At 47.6% G+C, this 20,073-nt stretch overlaps 1 long non-coding RNA gene across 1 annotated transcript; it reads right to left on the reverse strand.

Moving 5' to 3' along the window:
- Positions 1-1,201: 1,201 nt before the first annotated feature.
- Positions 1,202-18,997, reverse strand: LOC119120096. Its single transcript, XR_005097446.1, has 3 exons — positions 18,350-18,997; positions 6,290-6,297; positions 1,202-1,213 (listed from the first exon to the last, which is right to left on the reverse strand). It is a non-coding gene; the product is annotated as an uncharacterized LOC119120096 (long non-coding RNA).
- Between the last annotated feature and the right edge of the window lie 1,076 nt (positions 18,998-20,073).

Below are 20,073 nucleotides of genomic sequence, written 5' to 3' on the forward strand. Positions count from 1 at the left end.
CGAGGATTCTGCCGAAGGTGTAGATCTGGTCCACTGTTCCACGGCCAGGCCGAAAGCCACACTGCTCCTCCTGAATCCGAGGTTCGACCTCCCAACGGACCCTCCTCTCCAGCACGCCTGAATAGACATTACCAGGTAGGCTGAGGAGTGTGATTCCTCTGTAGTTGGAACACACTCTCCGGTCCGCCTTCTTAAAGAGGGGAACCACCACCCAAGTCTGCCAATCCAGAGGCACCGTCCCCGATGTCCACGCAATGCTGTAAAGGCGTGTCAGCCATGACAGCCCCACAACATCCAGAGCCTTTAAAAACTCCGGGCGGATATCATCCACCCCTGGGGCCTTGTCCCCGAGGAGCTTTTTAACTACCTCAGTGACTTCGACCCCAGAGATTGGAGAGTCCACCTCAGAGTCTCCAGGCCCTGCTTCCACAATGGAAGGCGTGTCGGTGGAATTGAGGAGGTCTTCGAAGTATTCTCCCCACCGACTCACGACGTCCCAAGTCGAGGCCAGCAGCACGGCATCTCCACTGTAAACAGTGTTGACGGTGCACTGCTTCCCCCTCCTGAGACGCCGGATGGTGGACCAGAATTTCCTCGAAGCCATCCGGAAGTCGTTCTCCATGGCCTCGCCAAACTCCTCCCACGCCTGGGTTTTTGGCGAGGCCATGGAGAACGACTTCCGGACGGCTTCCTGGTGCCAAGTGCACACATGGACACCCTTATGTTTGAACATAGTGTTCATTATTGACAATCCGTGTCGAGCACAGAAGTTCAACAATAGAACACCGCTCGGGTTCAGATCGGGGGGGCCGGTCCTCCCAATCACGCCCTTCCAGGTCTCACTGTCATTGCCCACATGAGCATTGAAGTCACCCAGTAGAACGATGGAGTCCCTAGAAGGAGCGCTCTCCAGCACTTCTTCCAAGGACTCCGAAAATGGTGAGTACTCTGAGCTGCCGTTTTGTGCATAGACACAAACAACAGTCAGGACCCGTCCCCCCACCCGAAGGCGGAGGATGGCTACCCTCTCGTTCATCAGGGTGAACCCCAATGTGGAGGCGCCCAGCCGGGGGGCAATAAGTAAACCTACACCTGCTCGACGCCTCTCACCGTGGGCAACTCCAGAGTGGAAGAGAGTCCAGCCCCTCTCGAGAGGGCTTGTACTGGAACCCAAACTATGTGTGGAGGCAAGTCCGACTATGTCCAGTCTGAACTTTTCTGCCTCGCGCACTAGCTCGGGCTCCTTTCTAGCCAGAGAGGTTACATTCCATGTCTCAAGAGCCAGTTTCTGCAGCCGGGGATCGGACCACCAAGGTCCCTGCCTTTGGCCGCCGCCCAGCTTACATTTTGGGCTGTGCCCGGCCGGGCCCCATGGGCGAAGGCTCGGCCACCAGACGCTCGCCTTCGAACCCCACTTCCAGGCTTGGCTCCAGAGGGGGGCCCTGGTGACCCGCGTCCGTGCGAGGGAAAACGAAATCCAATTTTCTTAATCGTCATAAGGCGTTTTTGTGAGCCGTGCTTTGTCTGGCCCCTCACCTAGGACCCTTTTGCCATGGGTGACCCTACCAGGGGCACGAAGCCCCAGACAACATGGCTCCTAGGATCATTGGGACATGCAAACCCCTCCACCACGATAAGGTGATGACTCACGAAGGGGTACTGTATTATATGCTAGAAAAAACTCTGGGCCTTTTTACATTTAGTTATATGGGTATATACTTTTTATTAAAATCTATACATTTTTTATCCACAGAGATTTACCTAGGTGAAATGTCACGCCTCTGGTTTCACGTGCCTGCGTCACCTGACTTCCAGCCACCCCCCAATCAAGCTAATCACCAGCACCTGCCACGGCTCGTTGGGTCTGCTCTAGTTAAACTTGGTGAATCAAGCCAGTGGTTGTCAGTTCGTCTCCTTACCCTGCCCATGACGCCACTGCTCACTGCGCTCTGTTCACTGTGCCCTGCCCGAACGATTCCCGTTGTCGACTTTGCTCGTGTTCTGACCCGACTCGCTTTGCTTGCTGCTTGTCCTGACTACTCGCCTGGCCTTGACCACGTTCTGATCGCCACCTGCCTCGACCACCTGCAAGGTTGTGGGTTCAAATCCCGGCCGGGTCATACCAAAGACTATGAAAATGGGACCCATTTCCTCCCTGCTTGGCACTCAGTGTAAGGGGTGGAATTGGGATTTTAGATCACCAAATGATTCCCGAGCGCGGCACCGCTGCTGCTCACTGCTCCCCTCTCCCCCTGGGGATGGATAAAAAAATCACACGGGGATGGGTTAAATGCAGAGGACAAATTTCACCACACCCTGATGTGTGTGTGGCGGTCCCATTTCTGTGGGCACCTAAGATAGGAACCCTACTGCCCAGGGTGGCATTTTTTTGTGTCACGTGGGGGGCGGTACGAGCAGTCGCCCGCCCCCCCAAAATAAAATTGCGCTGCAAAGCGGTTTTAGCACTGAGTTTATCACTGTGGGTGGAATCGGTAATTTAGCATCCCCTTTAAGGGAATTGGCAATTTAGCGCCCATTTCAGCTGCAGACCGGGTGCCCATGCTTGCCAAGAAGTTGTGCACAGAAACTGAGTGACTAGGGGAAATGCCAGGGAAGAGGGTGCGCAGAGGACAATTCACCTCTGAGGGTAAGTGGTGATGAAAAGGGGGGGGGGGGGGGGCGCGTTCCACTGTATAATGCAAAATTATTAGTGGGCTTAAGTCAATCACACTTCAATTTCTTCCCCAAAACACACGTCATGTATAATATTCTAAATATATTCCTACACGATTTCTGAATTAGATCAAATGGGTGACACAAATCTATGATGTCACCCCTTGGTTAAGTGAAATTCGTTTAGTCTTCTTTTCACCTCTGAGTGTTGGGGGATGAGAAAACTATCGACTGTTGTTCTTTTGAATTGGGCAATGTGTTTACTTTCTTTGATCGTTACAGGTAACTTATTCCATAGCTTTACCCCATGGACTGATATGCACATGCTTTTGAGGGTGGTGTCCACCTTAGGTTGTAAAAGATTCCCTCTCCTTCTTAGACTGTAAACACTTTCTCTTTCTATGAACCATTTTTGTACATTATTAGGGAGTAATTTTTTTTAGCCTTATAAATAATTTGTGCGGTCTTGAAATCTACCAAATCCATAAATTTTAATGTTTGTAATTTAATAAATAAATTATTTGTATGTTCACAATAGCCAACATTGTCAATAATTCTAATTTCCTTTTTCTGCATTGTGCATACCGTCTTTAGGGTGGTTTTGTAGGTATTGCCCCATACCTCAACACCGTAGGACATGTAAGGAAGAAGCAGCGAGCACTATAAAGTGTACATTGTTTTCTGGTTCAGTAAGCGTCTGACTTTACAAAGTTACCCACGGTCTTTGCCAGTTTTGAACAGATGTGTTTGACTTGCGGTTTCCAGCTAAGACTGTGGTCAATTATTACTCCCAGAAAGGAGTTTTCATAAACTCTATCTAATCTGGTGTTATCACACAATACTTCAGTAGTTATGTCTTCTCGGATTTTTCATTTCCCAAAGATCATAAAATTGTTTTTCTTTATGTTAAGAGATAATTTATTTGAGTCAAACCACAGTTTTAGCTTGGCAAGTTCATCAGAGAAAGTCTTCATTAGTTGTTGTAGGTTCTCTCCTTCACAAAAGATATTTGTGTCATCAACAAAAATTACAAATTTCAAAGTCTTAGAGGTGTTAATTATATCATTAATAGAAAATATGAATAGTTTTGGTCCCAATATTGATCCTTGTGGAAAACCGCAGGTTATATTTAAAGCATTGACTTTTTCTCTCCCATCTCCACAAACTGTTACCTGCCTATGTTCTAAGTAGCTTTTTATCCAACTGAACCCTATTCCCCTAATCCCATACCTTTCCAGTTTTTGAAGCAAAATGTCATGATTAATTGTATCAAAGGCCTTTTTAAGGTCAATAAAAACTCCTACGGCAAACTTCTTGCCGTCAATGCTTGTTGACAGTTCTTCCACAAGGTCAATTAAAGCTAAAGATGCAGATCGCTTTGGCCTAAAACCATATTGACTATCAGTTAATCTCTCAAACTGTCCAATCTAACAGCAAATACCTTCTCCAAGATTTTGGAAAATTGGGGAAGCAATGAGACTGGCCTGTAGTTGGTGGAAAGATTCTTCTCACCGGCCTTATAGATGGGAACGACTTTGGCTATTTTCATTTTTGTGGGAAAGGAGCCCAGTTTCAGCGAGAGGTTACAGATATGTGCTATGGGATCTGCTATAGCTACTATTACATATTTAAGTCAAAGTCTGCTTTATTGTCAATTTCTTCACATGCCAAGACACACAAAGAAATCGAAATTACGTTCCCACTATCCCATGGTGACAACACATAGTACACAATATACATACAAGTAAACAACACAAAAAATAAAAACAAGAAGGCACAAACAATGAATAAATAAGAGTGATGAATAAATAATAAATAAACAAATAACATAATAAATAAGAGGAGCAAAAATTTAGCAAGTGTGCATACAGCAGACAGTCAGAATATAGCGCAAAAGTACAGGACGCTACGCAGAAGGGGGGAGAGAGTTCAGGATCCTAACAGCCTGGAGTATGAAGCTGTTGGTGAGTCTGGTGGTGCGGGAGCGCAGGCTCCTGTACCTCTTCCCAGAGGGCAGAAGATCAAACAAAGAGTCAGCGGGTGACTCACATCACTCACAATCGCGGTCGCCTTGCGGGTGAGACGGGAGGTGTAAATGTCCTTCAGGGAGGGGAGTGAAGCACCAATAATCTTACCAGCCGTGTTCACTATGCGCTGCAGGGCCTTCATGTTGTATTCAGTGAAGCTACCACACCAAACAGCGATACAACTGGAGAGGACGCTCTCAATGGTGCCACGGTAGAATGTAGTCATGACGGCCGGAGGAGCACTTGCTCGCCTGAGTTTCCGCAGGAAGTACAGGCGGCGCTGAGCTTTCTTCGCCAGTGATGCGGTGTTGGTGGACCAGGAGAGATCCTCACTGATGTGCACCGCCAGGAATCTGGTGCTGCTCACTCTCTCCACCACAGCACCGTCGATGGTCAGTGGCAGGTGCTGGGTGTGACCCTTCCGGAAGTCAACAACAATCTCCTTGGTTTTGTTGACGTTCAGCAGGAGGTTGTTGTCCCTGCACCACGCGGTCAGAAGGTCAACCTCCAACCTGTATTGAGTCTCGTCGCCCCTTAGTGATGAGACCCACCAGAGTCGTGTCGTCAGCAATGCTATGCGGTTGTTGCTGTAGGTTGCAGTGCAGTCATGCGTCAGCAGGGTGAAGAGCAGCGGACTGAGCACACAGCCTTGGGGGGCCCCCGTGCTCAGCGTGATGTTGGCGGAGATTTTGTCACCAACACGTACCACCTGAGGCCTCTGACAGAGGAAGTCCAGTAGCCAGTTGCAGAGGTAGGTACTGAGGCCGAGCTTGTCGAGTTTGCAGATGAGTCGTTGTGGCACAATGGTGTTGAAGGCAGAACTGAAGTCCACAAACAGCAATCTCACATACGAGTCGCTTCTCTCCAGGTGGGTGAGGGCCGAGTGGAGGGCAGAGCAGATGGCATCCTCAGAGGACCGTTTGGCTCGGTACGCAAACTGGAAGGGGTCTATGGTGGGGGGGAGAATGGATCTGATGTGCTCCATGACAAGCCGCTCAAAGCATTTCATGATGCATGGGCGTCAGTGCCACGGGGCTGGTAGTCATTGAAGCAGGACGGAGCAGATTTCTTCGGCACAGGTACGATCAAAAATCCTATCTAAAAAAATGAGAATATTCCTCAGACCAAGTAAAAAAAGATTTAAACAGCAAAACAAAATCAAACATTTGAAAATGTCCATTATTGCACTCAGTACTTGGTTGGGAATCCTTTTGCACGGATTACTGCATCAATGCGGCATGGCATGGAGGCAATCGCTTGTGGCATTGCTGAGGTGTTATGGATGCCCAGGATGCTTCAATAGCGGCCTTTAGCTCATTTGCATTGTTGGGTCTGGTGTCTTTCAGCTTCTTCTTCACGATACCCCACAAATTCTCTATGGGGTTCAGGTCAGGGGAATTGGCAGGCCAATCCAGGACAGTAATGCCATGGTCAGTACACCATTTACTGATGGTTTTGGCACTGTGGGCAGATGCCAGATCATGCTGGAAAATGAAATCATCATCTCCATAGAGCAGGGGTCACCAACCTTTCTTAAACCGAGAGCTACTTCCTGGATACTGATTAAGGCCAAAGGGCTACAGTTTGACACACACTTCTGAAATAGCCAATTTGCTCAATTTAGCTTTCACTATGTGTATTATTGTCATTTCCAGTTCACATGTAAGTGTGATTTTAAGAATAGCAAAAATACAGTCAAACCCTCGGTTTTTTGACCATAATCTGTTCCAGGAAAGCGATTTGAGAAGCGAATCGGTCGAATCTTAATCTATTTTTTCCATTACAAATAATAGAAACATTTTTAGTCCGTTCCAAGACTAAAAAAACGTTTTTTTTTTTAAAGCATTTTCTCATTTGCGCATTTTTGTCCGATCGACACAATAGTAGCGCGTCGCCACTGCGCAACTGCACCGCGTGGTCGCATTATTGTGACAGAGCCGTCGCTGAAATTTAGATAATATTTTTAAAGTCCTGATGTACTTTCCAAAATTTAAGTGGACCTCAGTGCGCAGGGAACTTAATTTTGTCCGATCGCGCAACCGCAGCGCGCCGGGCGCTCACGGTTGTAAATTTTAGCCTGCATGCGTCTCTGTATGTTGCCTTAGAAGGCCGGGCCGGCAGGAGCGGGATTACGCATAGGTTATTTGTGCTGGGACAGGGAGGTTTAGTTTCAGTAATGTATAGGTACCTAGAATATAGAAGGCCAGTTGTCCATGACCAGAAAGAACCGAGTAGATGGCCTTTTAGGGACAACAACAAAACAAAAGTATACTGAGTCTTCGAACCGCAGCTGTATATTCAAAGCGATGAGATCATGGGTCTCGCCAGGTTATAAGAGATGCGATGCCTGGCAGACTAAGGGGTAGCAGCTAACATCTTTGCTTTTTGGACCCTCGAATATTGGGAAGAAACTTCACTCTGACATCGGTTGAATAAATCTTTTCCCAATCAGCCGTGTGTCACTGAAAGGTGTTCCTTCTCTGAGCAACGCCATTTCCACCAATGTTTTTTGGAGACCAGCAGAGCCACAAAGACAATTCACCACAGCAACTGCCAGCGCACCGCCGAACGCGCAACCGTAGCCCGTCGCCGACCACGCAACTGCACCGCGCTGGTCGCATTATTGTGACAGAGCCGTCGCTGAAATTTAGAAAATATTTTTAAAGTCCTGATGTACTTTCCAAAATTTAAGTGGACCTCAGTGCGCAGGGAACTTAATTTTGTCCGATCGCGCAACCGCAGCGCGCCGGGCGCTCACTGTTTGTAAATTTTAGCCTGCCGCGTCTTCTGTATGTTGCCTTAGAAGGCCGGGCCGGCAGGAGCGGGATTACGCATAAATTATTTGTGCTGGACAGGGAGGTTTAGTTTCAGTAATGTATAGGTACCTAGAATATAGAAGGGCCAGTTGTCCGTGACCAGAAAAGAACCGAGTAGATGGCCCTTTTAGGGACAACAAAAACAACAAGTATACTGAGTCTCGAACCGCAGCTGTTATTCAAAGCGATGAGATCATGGGTCTCGCCAGGTATAAGAGATGCGATGCCTGGCAGACTAAGGGGAGCAGCTAACATCTTTGCTTTTGGACCACTCGAATATTTGGAGAAACTTCACTCTGACATCGGTTGAATAAAATATTTTCCCAATCAGCCGTGTGTCACTGAAGTGTTCCTTCTCTGAGCAAGCCATTTCCACCAAGTGTTTTTTGGAGACCAGCAGAGCAACAAAGACAATTCACCACAGTACTTTCCAGAATTTAAGTGGACCTAAGTGCGCAGGGACCTTAACTTTGTCCGATCGCGCAACTGCAGCGCACCGCCGAACGCGCAACCGTAGCCCGTCGCCGACCACGCAACTGCACCGCGCTGGTCGCATTATTGTGACAGAGCCGTCGCTGAAATTTAGAAAATATTTTTAAAGTCCTGATGTACTTCCAAATTTAAGTGGACCTCAGTGCGCAGGGAACTTAATTGTGTCCGATCGCGCAACCGCAGCGCGCCGGTGCGCTCACTGTTGTAATTTTAGCCTGCATGCGTTATCTGTATGTTGCCTTAGAAGGCCGGGCGGCAGGAGCGGGATTACGCATAGGTTATTTGTTGCTGGACAGGGAGGTTTAGTTCAGTAATGTATAGGTACCTAGACTATAGAAGGGCCAGTTGTCCGTGACCAGAAAAGAACCGAGTAGATGGCCTTTTTAGGGACACAAAAACCACAAGTATACGAGTCTCGAACCGCATCTGTTATTCAAAGCGATGAGATCATGGGTCTCGCCAGGATATAAGAGATGCGATGCGTGGCAGACTAAGGGGAGCAGCTAACATCTTGCTTTTGGACCACTCGAATATTTGGAGAAACTTCCACCTCTGACATCGGTTGATAAAATCTTTTCCAATCAGCGTGTGTCACTGAAGTGTTCCTTCTCTGAGCAAGCATTTCCACCAAGTGTTTTTTGGAGACCAGCAGAGCAACAAAGACAATTCACCACTAGTACTTTCCAGAATTTAAGTGGACCTAAGTGCGCAGGGACCTTAACTTTGTCCGATCGCGCAACTGCAGCGCACCGCACGAACGCGCAACCGTAGCCCGTCGCCGACACGCAACTGCACCGCGCTGGTCGCATATTGTGACAGAGCCGTCACTGAAATTTAGAAAATATTTTTTAATGTCCTGATGTACTTTCCAAAATTTAAGTGGACCTCACGTGCGCAGGGAGCTTAATTTGGTCCAATCGCGCAACCGCAGGGCGCGGGCGCTCACTGTCGCATCTGCTTTAAGAGCGTCTTTGTGTTTTAGGATGGCTTTACTGCTCCCCACTTGCTTTCTTTGGAGGCATGATTAGGGGTTAATACAATCCTCAAAGTAACGCAAATACAATAATTACGGCAGGTCCGTCGGGCATCCGGGTCGAGCAGTCGGGTTTTCTCGGGTCCTCCCGGTTCATCTCGCGAGGTTCGACCTCCAAATTTTGTTCAACAACCGAAGCAAAAAAATCTCGAATTTTTTGTTCAAAATCCGATTTGTTCGAGAACCGGGACGTTCGGAAACCGAGGGTTTGACTGTAAAATAAATAGATGCAGCTCACTGACAAGTGCCGCTATTTGAGCTAATTTTATACAGTCCTGCGGGCGACTCGTGCGGTCCTCACGGGCGACCTGGTGCCCGCGGGCACCGTGTTTGTGACCCCTGCCATAGAGGTTTTCAGCAGACAGAAGCATGTAGTGCTCTAAAATCTCTTGGTACACAGCTGCGTTTACTCTGGACTTGATGAAACACAGTGGACCAACACCAGCAGCTGACATGGCTCCCCAAACCATCGCTGACTGTGGGAACTTCACACTAGATTTCAAGCAACTTGGATTTTGCTCCTCTCCAGCCTTTCTCCAGATTCTGGCGCCTTGACTTCCAAATGCAATACAAAACTTGCTTTCGTCTGAAAAGAGGACTTTGGACCACTCTGCAACTGTCTAGTGCAGGGGTGGCAAACTTTTTGACTCGCGGGCCGAACTGGGTTCCTAAATTTGGACCGGAGGGCCGAACCAGGAGCAGATGGACGTAGTGTTCGTGTGAAGTAATATAAGCGACCTGTAAAGGTCATTGCATAAAGATTTGGCCTTTAGTAGTGTAGTAAGCATGGATATTCCAAACAGTTTTTTGAAAACAAATGCATTTATTAACAGCATTAAAAAAAAAAAAATCACTAAAAAACTGCTATCAGTGATTTCTCATAAAATACGACACTATTATTATGAATAACAGTCTCATCACTTCAGTGCCCTGCAGGTCAGATTAATGAAAAATGTTTATCTTATGAGATCACATCAAACTCTTAGGAGAGATCCGTTTACCTCGCGATCTGGACGGGTTGATGTGGCTGAACGTCACGTCGCTACGTCGAGCCAATTGGCCACTCTTTTAACATTCGGCACTCACTTCTTTTCTTCGGGCCACTCATTTTAATGGAAGGATTCCAGGGGAAGGTTTGTGGGTGGCTTTAGCGTCAAACTGTATCTGAAAGCTCAGCGAGCGAATTACAAGAATGCGGTCGTCACAGCCCACGCTCTAAATTCGGGACTGATACAAATAGAGCGCGAGTGCGCCATGTCCGTACTACTGAGTACGTACGTACACGCACTTGTGAGTGTGCCACCGAGCTTCTGACACGGCTTCGGTAGTAAATGCGCAGGCGAGCGGTCCCCATCTACTGGGGAAAACGCAGTCATTGCAGGCAAAATGACAAAAAAAAAAGTTATAATACAATTAATTCAGGGTTGGCGGGCCGGATTAAACGGTCCCGTGGGCGGATGTGGCCCGCGGGCCGTAGTTTGACCCACCCTGGTCTAGTGCTTCTTTTCCATAGCCCAAGTCAGACGCTTCAGAAGTGGCTTGACAGTGGGAATACGGCTATTGTAGCCCATTTCCCGGACATGTCTGTGAACAGTGGCTTTTGATACCTGGATTCCAGCTTCAGTCCACTGTCTTTGAAGCTCCCCCAAATTCTGGAAGCGACTCTTCTTCACAATGCTGTTCAGGCTGCGGTCATCTCTCTTGGTTGTGCAGCGTTTCCTGCCACATTTCCCCCTTCCAACAGACTTTTTGTGGATGTGCTTTGAAACTGCACTCTGTGAACAGCTTGCTCTTTGAGAAATTTATTTTTGTCTTACCCTCCTGATGGAGGGTGTCAATGATGGTCTCTGGATAAGCAGTCAGATCAGCAGTCTTCCCCATGCTTGTGATTTAGTTTACTGAACCAAGCTGAGTGTTTTTCAAGGCTCAGGAAACCCTTGCGATGTTTCGAGTTAATTAGACGATTCAAGTGATTAGTTGAATACCCTACTAGTATACTTTTCATGATATCTAATATTTTGAGATAAGATATGAGTTTTCTTAAGCTGTATGCCATAATCAGCAATATTAAAATGATAAAAGGCTTGCAATATTTCAGTTGATCTGTAATGAATCCAGAATGTATGACATTTATGTTTTTTAATTGTATATATTACAGAAAATAAAGAACTTTATCACAATATTCTAATTTTCTGAGACAGTCCTGTAGATTTATGATTTGCCAAGGAAAGAAAGAACCACCACTGAAACACCACTTCTTTTGTACTCGTTTTCTCCAAGCTAACGACTAACTTTATTGCATGAAGGGATGCGCCGATATGCAACAACGGGGAGATTATGCTTCTCTTTGGGTAATCTTTATTTTATAATACTTACAGTAGTTTTTAAATAACGTGTATGCATATATACGTACGCCTAAATATTGTTATCCAATATATCTACTGCAATTTCACATTAGATTGCTGGTTTGAAATGCACTTTTGTTATTATTATTATTATTATTATTGTTACTATTTTAATAAACATTTATGTTAAAACTTGTCTGGTGTTTCATTCCTTGTTTTTATTTTTTGCCCATTAAAACATAAAAATCTGACATTTGGTTAACTGCTTTATATGACGATATGTATATGTGTTTTACGTTGTATTATATGAGTTGGTGTCCCCCAAAATAACAAATGTCGGCATAACGTTTTTTCTTTTTTGTTCAACCTTTTATTCAAACACAAACACATTCGGTATAATAACACAACAAATACAACAAATACAAAATTAAAACATCAATGTCGGCATAACGTGTGTCGGCTGGGATAGCAGCAATGCTGTCTGTCACTCACTCGTGAATCTTCGCGAATGACCAATCAGCAGCAAGCGTTAGATGGAGGAGGGACTTTACGATGTCAGATGACGTAATTTCCTGTTTCGCTACAAGTTGTATTTAATTTTCTTTCTCTCTCACTGTTGGTATTTTATTTAAATAACCATTCCGTTGTTATGATTGGAAAAAATAAATAAATGCCATTGGCAACAATAAAGGTAAATAAAAGAGATGATAACCCATAGGCCAGGGGTGGCCAACCCGCAGCTCGCGAGCCGCATGCGGGTCTTTGCCAAGGTCACATGCGGTCCCTCACGCCAACACCAACACCCGTGTCCGTTTTTGCGCGTGGCTCGCCTCACTCGAGCCCAACACGGCCCACTCGGTCAAACGCGCATGCGCATGAGGTGAAATCCCGCAAAGGAAGAGGGACAAACCCACTCGAGGAGTGCCAACCTCGCTCTCGAAATGGCAAGGAAAAAAAACACACCAAACGAACACATGAAGACGAACACAGGACGCCCTCAACAGAGTAGGAAAGTTTATATTTTTTTGTTGAACGCAATGGCAAGTGTTAGAGTGGTGCTCACTCTAACTTGTTTGCAAGAACCACACGGGAGACAGCATGCCCTTTTGACACTTGCAAGTGGAAAAAACGTTCGTCACTGTGCATACAGCGATGCTCGAACAAAGTCTGACTTTGGATTCTTGCAAGAGAGTATTTATTGAGAGAAAACAGGGTGGGGGTGATAATGGACAGGTTTGGTGAACCCCCGGCCTCTGGTCAAATCAGAGCAGGGGGTGTTTTACAATGTTGGGGGAAACAGAACAACTTTGATTGCTTCCTCTGCAGCTGGTCAATCAAGCAGAGGATGGAACCACTTTATTTTACTGCGTTGTGAGAGCAGGACAAGTTTGGTTAATCATCATAGTCTACATTCCAAATTAATCATACAATCAAAATAATCTATCAACCCTAACAGCAAGCCATTCTGCCTGATATGTCGGATGTCATTAGCGCATTTAAAAGCTTCAAATCTTCAGCGCCACTTCAGCTCACTTCATGCTAATATCGATAAGGACTTTCTAAAAGGGACTGAATTTCACAAGCGCAAGTTGGACACTGAAAAGTCAGGCAGAAAAACAGGTACAGTTTTTCAAAACAAATTACGAAGCACTCAGAGACTGTCACGCTTGCATTGTTTCAACTGGCTTGGAACATTGCACAGGCTAAAAATTCATACAATGAAGGCGAGTTCGTTAAAAAATGCCTCAGGGATGTTATTGAAGTCTTGTCTCCTGAAAACGACAAACTAAAATGAATGGTCTGTCCCGCCACACATAGGAAGTGAAAAAACGCTATTGTAAATTATTATGTTTTGTTTGTGGACTTTGTTGAACTGAGAGTTTGTCTGTGTGAGACAATGCACACAATGTTTGAAAATGTGGTCTTTGGTCTGTGGTCTTAGTACTGTAGGAGTCAATTTCTGTCATTATCATGTCAAAGTCAAAGTCAAAGTCAGCTTTATTGTCAATCCCTTCATATGTCAAGACACACAAAGAAACCGAAATTCCGTTTCCTCCATCCCACGGTGACGAGACATACAAGTAGGCGACACAAAACAAAAACAAGAAGGCACAAACCATAAATAATAAATAAAATAAAATGAGCGATGAATAAAAACAGACCAATAACCCATTGAACATGAGGGGCAAAACCGAGCCAGTGAGCATACAGCAAGAACAGGACGCTACGCTGAAAGGGGGAGCGAGTTCAGGATCCTAACAGCCTGGAGTACGAAGCTGTTGGAAAGTCTGGTGGTGCGGGAGCGCAGGCTCCTGTACCGCCTCCCAGAGGGCAGAAGTTCAAACAAAGAGTGAGCGGGGTGACCTCACATCACTCACAATCTTGGTCGCCTTGCGGGTGAGATGGGAGGTGGTAAATGTCCTTCAAGGAGGGGAGAGAAGCACCATAGTCTTACTAGCCGTTTTCACAATGCGCTGCAGGGGCCTTCAAGTCTTGGTCAGTGCAGCTGCCACCCCAGCCAGCAATACAGCTGGAGAGGACGCTCTCAATGGTGCCGCGGTTAAAAGTAGTCATGACGGCCGGAGGAGTCCCCCGCTCGCCTGAGTTTCCGAAGGTAAGTACAGGCGGCGCTGGGCCTTCTTCGCCAGCGACGCGGTGTTGGTGGACAGGAGAGATCCTCACTGATGTGCACCCCAGGAACCTGGCGCTGCTCACTCTCTCCACCACAGCCCGTCGATGGTCAGCGGCAGGTGTTGGGCATGACCATTCCGGAAGTCACCGCAATCTCCTTGGTCTTGTCGACGTTCAGCAGGAGGTGTTGTCCCTGCACCACGCGGTCAGAAGGTCAACCTCCAGCCTGTATTGAGTCTAGTCTCCCTGGTGATGAGACCCACCAGAGTCGTGTCGTCAGCAAACTTCACTATGCGGTTGCCGCTGCGGGTGGCAGCGCAGTCATGCGTCAGGAGGGTGAAGAGCAGCGGACTGAGCACGCAGCCTTGGGGGGCCCCTGTGCTCAGCGTGATGCTGGCGGAGATCTTGTCGCCAACACGTACCACCTGTGGCCTCTGACAGAGGAAGTCCAGTAGCCAGTTGCAGAGGCCGGTACTGAGGCCCAGCTTGTCCAGTTTGCTGATGAGACGCTGCGGCACAATGGTGTTGAAGGCAGAACTGAAGTCCACAAACAGCAACCTCACATACGAGTCCTTCCCCTCCAGGTGGGTGAGGGCCGAGTGGAGGGCAGAGCAGATGGCATCCTCAAAAGACCGTTGGCTCGGTACGCAAACTGAAGGGGTCAATGGTGGGGGGGAGAACTGACCGGATGTGCTCCAAGACAAGCCGCTCAAAGCACTTCATGACGATGGGCGTAAGTGCCACGGGGCGGTAGTCATTGAAGCAGGACGGAGCAGGCTTCTTCGGCACAGGTACGATGGTGGCTGCTTTGAAACTCGACGGGACGATGGCCTGCTGCAGGGAAGTGTTAAGATGTCCGTGAAGACACCCGTCAGCTCCCCCAGCGCAGTCCTTCAGCGCTCGACCCGGGATGTTGTCCGGGCCCGCCGCCTTACGGATGTCGATAGCGGCAAGCGTCCTCCTCACGCTGTCGGCGGAGAGGCACAGGGGCAGCTCGTGGGAAGGGGGAGTGGCCTTCGGCGGGCAAGTGCTGTTCTGAGCGTCGAAGCGAGCAAAGAAGCGGTTGAGGTCATTGAGCAGACGGACGTCGCCATCACAGCTCTGCGGCGCGGGCTTGTAGTCCGTGATGGTCTGAATGCCCTGCCAAAGGCGCCGTGCGTCCCTGCTGTCCTTGAAGTGGGCGGTAATTTTGCCCGAGAACGCCCTCTTCGCTTCTTTGATGCCCCGGGACAGGTCGGCCCTCGCAGTCCTCAAGCCAGCTCATCCCCGCCCGGAAGGCTTTGTCCCTGGCCCTCAAGCAGCCTGAAGGACAGCCCCCGTCAGCCATGGCTTCCGGTTTGACCGAGTGACGACGGATACTGAGTGTGTACATCATCAATGCACTTCCCGATGTAGGAGGAAACAGAGTCAGTATACTCCTCAATGTCCGCTCCGACCGTCGCAAGTGGCCGCCCTCCTAAACACGTCCCGTCGGTAGAGCCAAAGCAGTCACCGAAGCGCATCAGAGGCACCCTCAGGCCACACCCTTACCCGCTTGCGAACTGGTCTGGATGTTCTCACCTTTTGTCTGTATGCGGGCAAAAGCATACAGTGAGATGGTCAGAAAGCCCAAGATGGGGGAGGGGGGCGGCTTTGAAAGCTCCTTTATGCGAAGAGTAGACCAGGTCCAGAAGCTGTCGCCCACCGCGTAGGAAATCAACATGCTGGTGAAGCCTCGGAAAAACAGACTTCAGATTAGCATGATTAAAATCCCCAGCGAAGATGGTGAAACCGTCAGGGTGCGCTGTCTGTTGGTCACTGACAGCCTGGTACAGTTCACTAAGAGCCGCGACCCTGTCGCCTCCGACGTTGGAAGGCGGGATGTAAACCGCGACCAGCAGAATCGCGGTAAATTCCCTCGGCAGGTAAAAAGGACGGCACTTAATGATCACAAACTCCGCCAGTGGCGAGCAGTGCCTGCATACCACCACAGAGTCCCGGCACCACTCGTCACGGATGTAGACGCATATTCCACCTCCACGAGATTTCCCCCCTCGTACAATGGTCCGGTCCGCCCGATAGCACGCTAGCCGCTCCAGACGTACAGCCGAGTCCGGAATGTTGACGGTCAACCAAGTCTCAGTGAACACGAGCACACAGCAGTCACGCACCGTCCGGTTCGTAGATCTCAGCAAGCGAATGTAATCCATTTTGTTGTCCAGCGATCGAACATTCGCCAGAAGAATGGAAGGCACGGCCGGGCGAGCCGGGTGGCCGCCAGCCTGGCCCGGACGCCCCCACGCTTGCCCCTCTTCAGGCCTCCTCGCACACCGCTTTCGACGCTTCCCAACCGGGGGAGGAATAGCAGACGAGTCCGGCGACGCTTCGGACGTAGCAGTCCGAGCGCCTTAATGTCCCCGCATCAAAGTCCAGAACTCGACAAAAGTCGCTTTCGCCGATGTCGAGCAGAACCTTCCTGCCGTACTTGTAGCACGACTCAGTACGACGAGACGAACGCACAAAACTGCCGGTCAAACACTCATTTGACGAACAAAACACCGTTCGAGCGGGACAGAGAGAGGTCGCTGCGTATGCACGCGCCGCCATCTGAATATGGGTGCGTGACATGATAATGTCACACAATAAATTTGACTGAGCAGGGGTTGTGTGTATGTGTGTGCGTGTGTGTGTGTGTGTGTGTGTGTGTGTGTGTGTGTGTGTGTGTGTGTGTGTGTGTGTGTAGCATATGTAGATGTAATATACAGTATACAGTACAGTATACATACTGTAAATATAATTTTAGAACTCTTATTATAACAACGTTTTTATAACATAACTACGTATATATATATATATAAATAATATAAATAAACTATAAATATGTTTTTAAAACTCTTTTATTATTATAACATTTTTATAATAAGGTACAATACTGTAAATATGTTTTTAGAACTCTTATTATTATAACAACTTTTTTTATGAAAAGGTACAAGTACTGCAATTGTGTGGACACTCCCTGCTGCGTGGGCAACTTTTATGCCATAATTCCTCAATTTAGAAGGTTTATTTTGATTTTGTGATTTTTTGATTTGGAAAAAAATCCGCAATGTACTGAAGCCGCGATAAACCAACTGCGATGTAGCGAGGGAGAACTGTACATATCTGTTGAAAAGAAAAAAAAAGCCAAGCAAAATTTGCCATGTATCAACATGACAGGATCTGGGACAAAGCCGGTAAAACCAAAATATCTTTAAATTTGAGAGGCGACGATGATCTGACTTAAATTAATGCAATTGGAGACCCCAGAGTAGTTCCTAGTAAATATAAATTAATTGATCAAATTGCGGCAGGATGGGAGTCCTCCATTTGCTGCAGGTGTACGATAAACAGAAACGTAGACAGGATAAATTACATTCATTACAACATGCAGAAATTGGGCAATTGGACACGAGCGGGACTTGAGGCAGAGCACGAACAGCTGGCCACAACTTCTCTGATGGCATTCCAGAACCGCATTGCTCTTGATATGTTGTCTGAGAAAGGAGTGTTCAGAGAACTATGCTGCAACTTCATCCCCAACAACACCGCCCCTGATGGGAGCCGGACGAAGGCGATTGAAGGGCTGCAATCCCTCAACAAGATGATGAGAGAGCACTCTGGTGTGGACACATCGATGTCGGAAGAGTGAATTAATGTCTTTGGGAAGTATAAAGCGCTTGTGTCCTCAATTTTAATAACAGTTGCAGTGTTTGCTGCTATGCTCACCTTGTGTGGATGTTGTATTCCATGCCAGTGTGCTCTGTTTAATCATCTCATCACTACAGCAATATCGCCAATGGAGGACAAGATGGCTCGGATGTACCTAATGTCTAAAAGACATGATGATTATAATGATGATGGCGAAATTCCTGCATCAGCGTTACCAGACATTTTCCCAGATCCGTCTGATTCTGAATGACGACATCACAACGTTTATCCTTTGAGTGTAAACATATTTGTCCTCATAAATATGATCAGACAACTAAAAATCGAGAGAAGTGGTTGTTGAAGGTGATGTGAGAATTTGAGCTAATATGTGTTAAACAGGAGGGAAATGTTGGAATAATTGGATGGTAAAGCACTGGTCAGCCTGACTGAGGGCCTCATAATTTACAAGTTGGACTCCCTTGCTTCAGCAAAAGTTCTTTGTCTAGCCCCAGAGAGTTCCTTTATGTAGACACGCCCTCTTCCTTCTCAGCCCAGACTCCCAACACTTTTCAGGCTCGGACGATTTTGTTTTCTCTAGCGTGGAACTCATCTCCCTGATTCTAAAGTAAGTTTGAATCTTTTTAGTACACTGTTCAATCTTCTTACTACACAGCCGGAGTGCCTGAGAGAGTGGAGGCTTCGTGGCCGTTTGTCTACCGTCGATCATCGGACACAAAGTATGGCTGCGGATCAAGAGGTTTGTACGGCTTTGTGCACCAACTGCACCCTTCTCTTAGAGAGGTTGTCCCTGCTAGAGGGACGTGTCCGCCAGTTAGAGCAGAATTGCGCGATAACAGTAGATGTGGCGGACAGAGACGCGGACTGTAGTCAGCCCGCTAGCCCAGTTAGCATTAGCCCCAAGCGGCTTGCTAATCGCGATGAGCCAGGTAAGATGCATAGCCGTCCAAAGTCATCTCGGTCTACTGGCCCTTGTACTTTGGTCATAGGTGACGCCATTACCCGAAATATTACGCTTAAAAATCCAGCCACGGTAATGTGTATTCCTGGGGGCAGAGCACCCGACATAGAAGCTAATCTTAGGGAGCTGACTCGCAATAGGTCTCGTCAACAGCGTAGTTCCAACAACACGAGCTACTCGGACATAGTGATACACGTCGGCTCCAATGATGTTAGGATGAGACAATCAGAGATCACAAAGAAAAACATAGCGAGGACTTGTGATCTCGCCAGGAAGATGAGTCGGCATCGAGTATTTGTCTCTGGCCCCCTGCCTGGGAGAGGCACTGATGAGAGGTTTAGTACCGTAATTTTCGGACTATACGTCGCGGGTTTTTTCATAGTTTGGGTGGGGGGGCGACTTATACTCAGGAGCGACTTATGTGTTTTCTTTCAAAAAATTTCAAAAAAAATAAATAAAAAATAAATAAATGAAACCGCGATAAACGAACCGCAATGTAGCAAGGGATTACTGTAATTTGAATTTCAAGTGACGTCGGCAGCGCGACGTCGGCAGCGCGACGCGGCGTTGTTTACATAAAGGACAAAGATTGACTCGACGGAGCTCTCTTTCACTTCCGTGGATTGAAGTCGGGGGCCGGCGCTCGGCCGGGTGGCTGTCCAGGGACGGTGGATGGGGCTCGGACAATGCTTTTACGCACGCCCGGTCCTACTCTACCGAGCTGTCTTTCACCTCCGTGGATGGAAGTCGAGGGCCGGCGCTCGGCCGGGTGGCTGTCCGGGGACGGTGGATGGGGCTCGGTCATGGCTTTTACGCACGCCCGGTCCTATTCTATGGAGCTCTCTTCCATTTCCGTGGCTGGAAGTCCACGCCGCCACACGCCTGGAAGTTTGTTTTGTTAAATAAAGAGCCGTTTACCAAACCCACGTCTTTCCTGAACTTTGTTAACGCTGCAATATAGTTATATAGTAGATCTGTGGAATAACGACGAGGCTGACGTCAGGGCGCACGCACGCGCGGCGTTGTTGACAAAGGACGAGGAATTTGATCGATGGATTTAATGATTTAGAGTGCACAGATGGTTTGATAACATTATTGCTTATATAATAGTGATTTGATATATCATTTATATATCGTTATATGGGCCTGTGGAATATTTTGAAGTGCAAGAGCCGTCAGCGGCGCGCACGCATTGTTGACAAAGGACGATTGATGGATTTAATGAATTGGAGTGACACAGATGGTTTATTAACGTGTTATTTATGTAATAGTTTTTTGAAAAACTCTGAATTTACGTCAGGGCGTTCTCAGCTCTTAGTTTGTGTTTATGTCACGTTAGCATACCTATCGTTTAGCCTGTGTTGCTCGTTCATGACTGTTCTTGGTGTTGGATTTTGTCGAATAAATTGCC

The sequence above is a fragment of the Syngnathus acus genome, chromosome 3, assembly GCF_901709675.1.
Source record: "Syngnathus acus chromosome 3, fSynAcu1.2, whole genome shotgun sequence".
Lineage (NCBI taxonomy): Eukaryota > Metazoa > Chordata > Actinopteri > Syngnathiformes > Syngnathidae > Syngnathus > Syngnathus acus.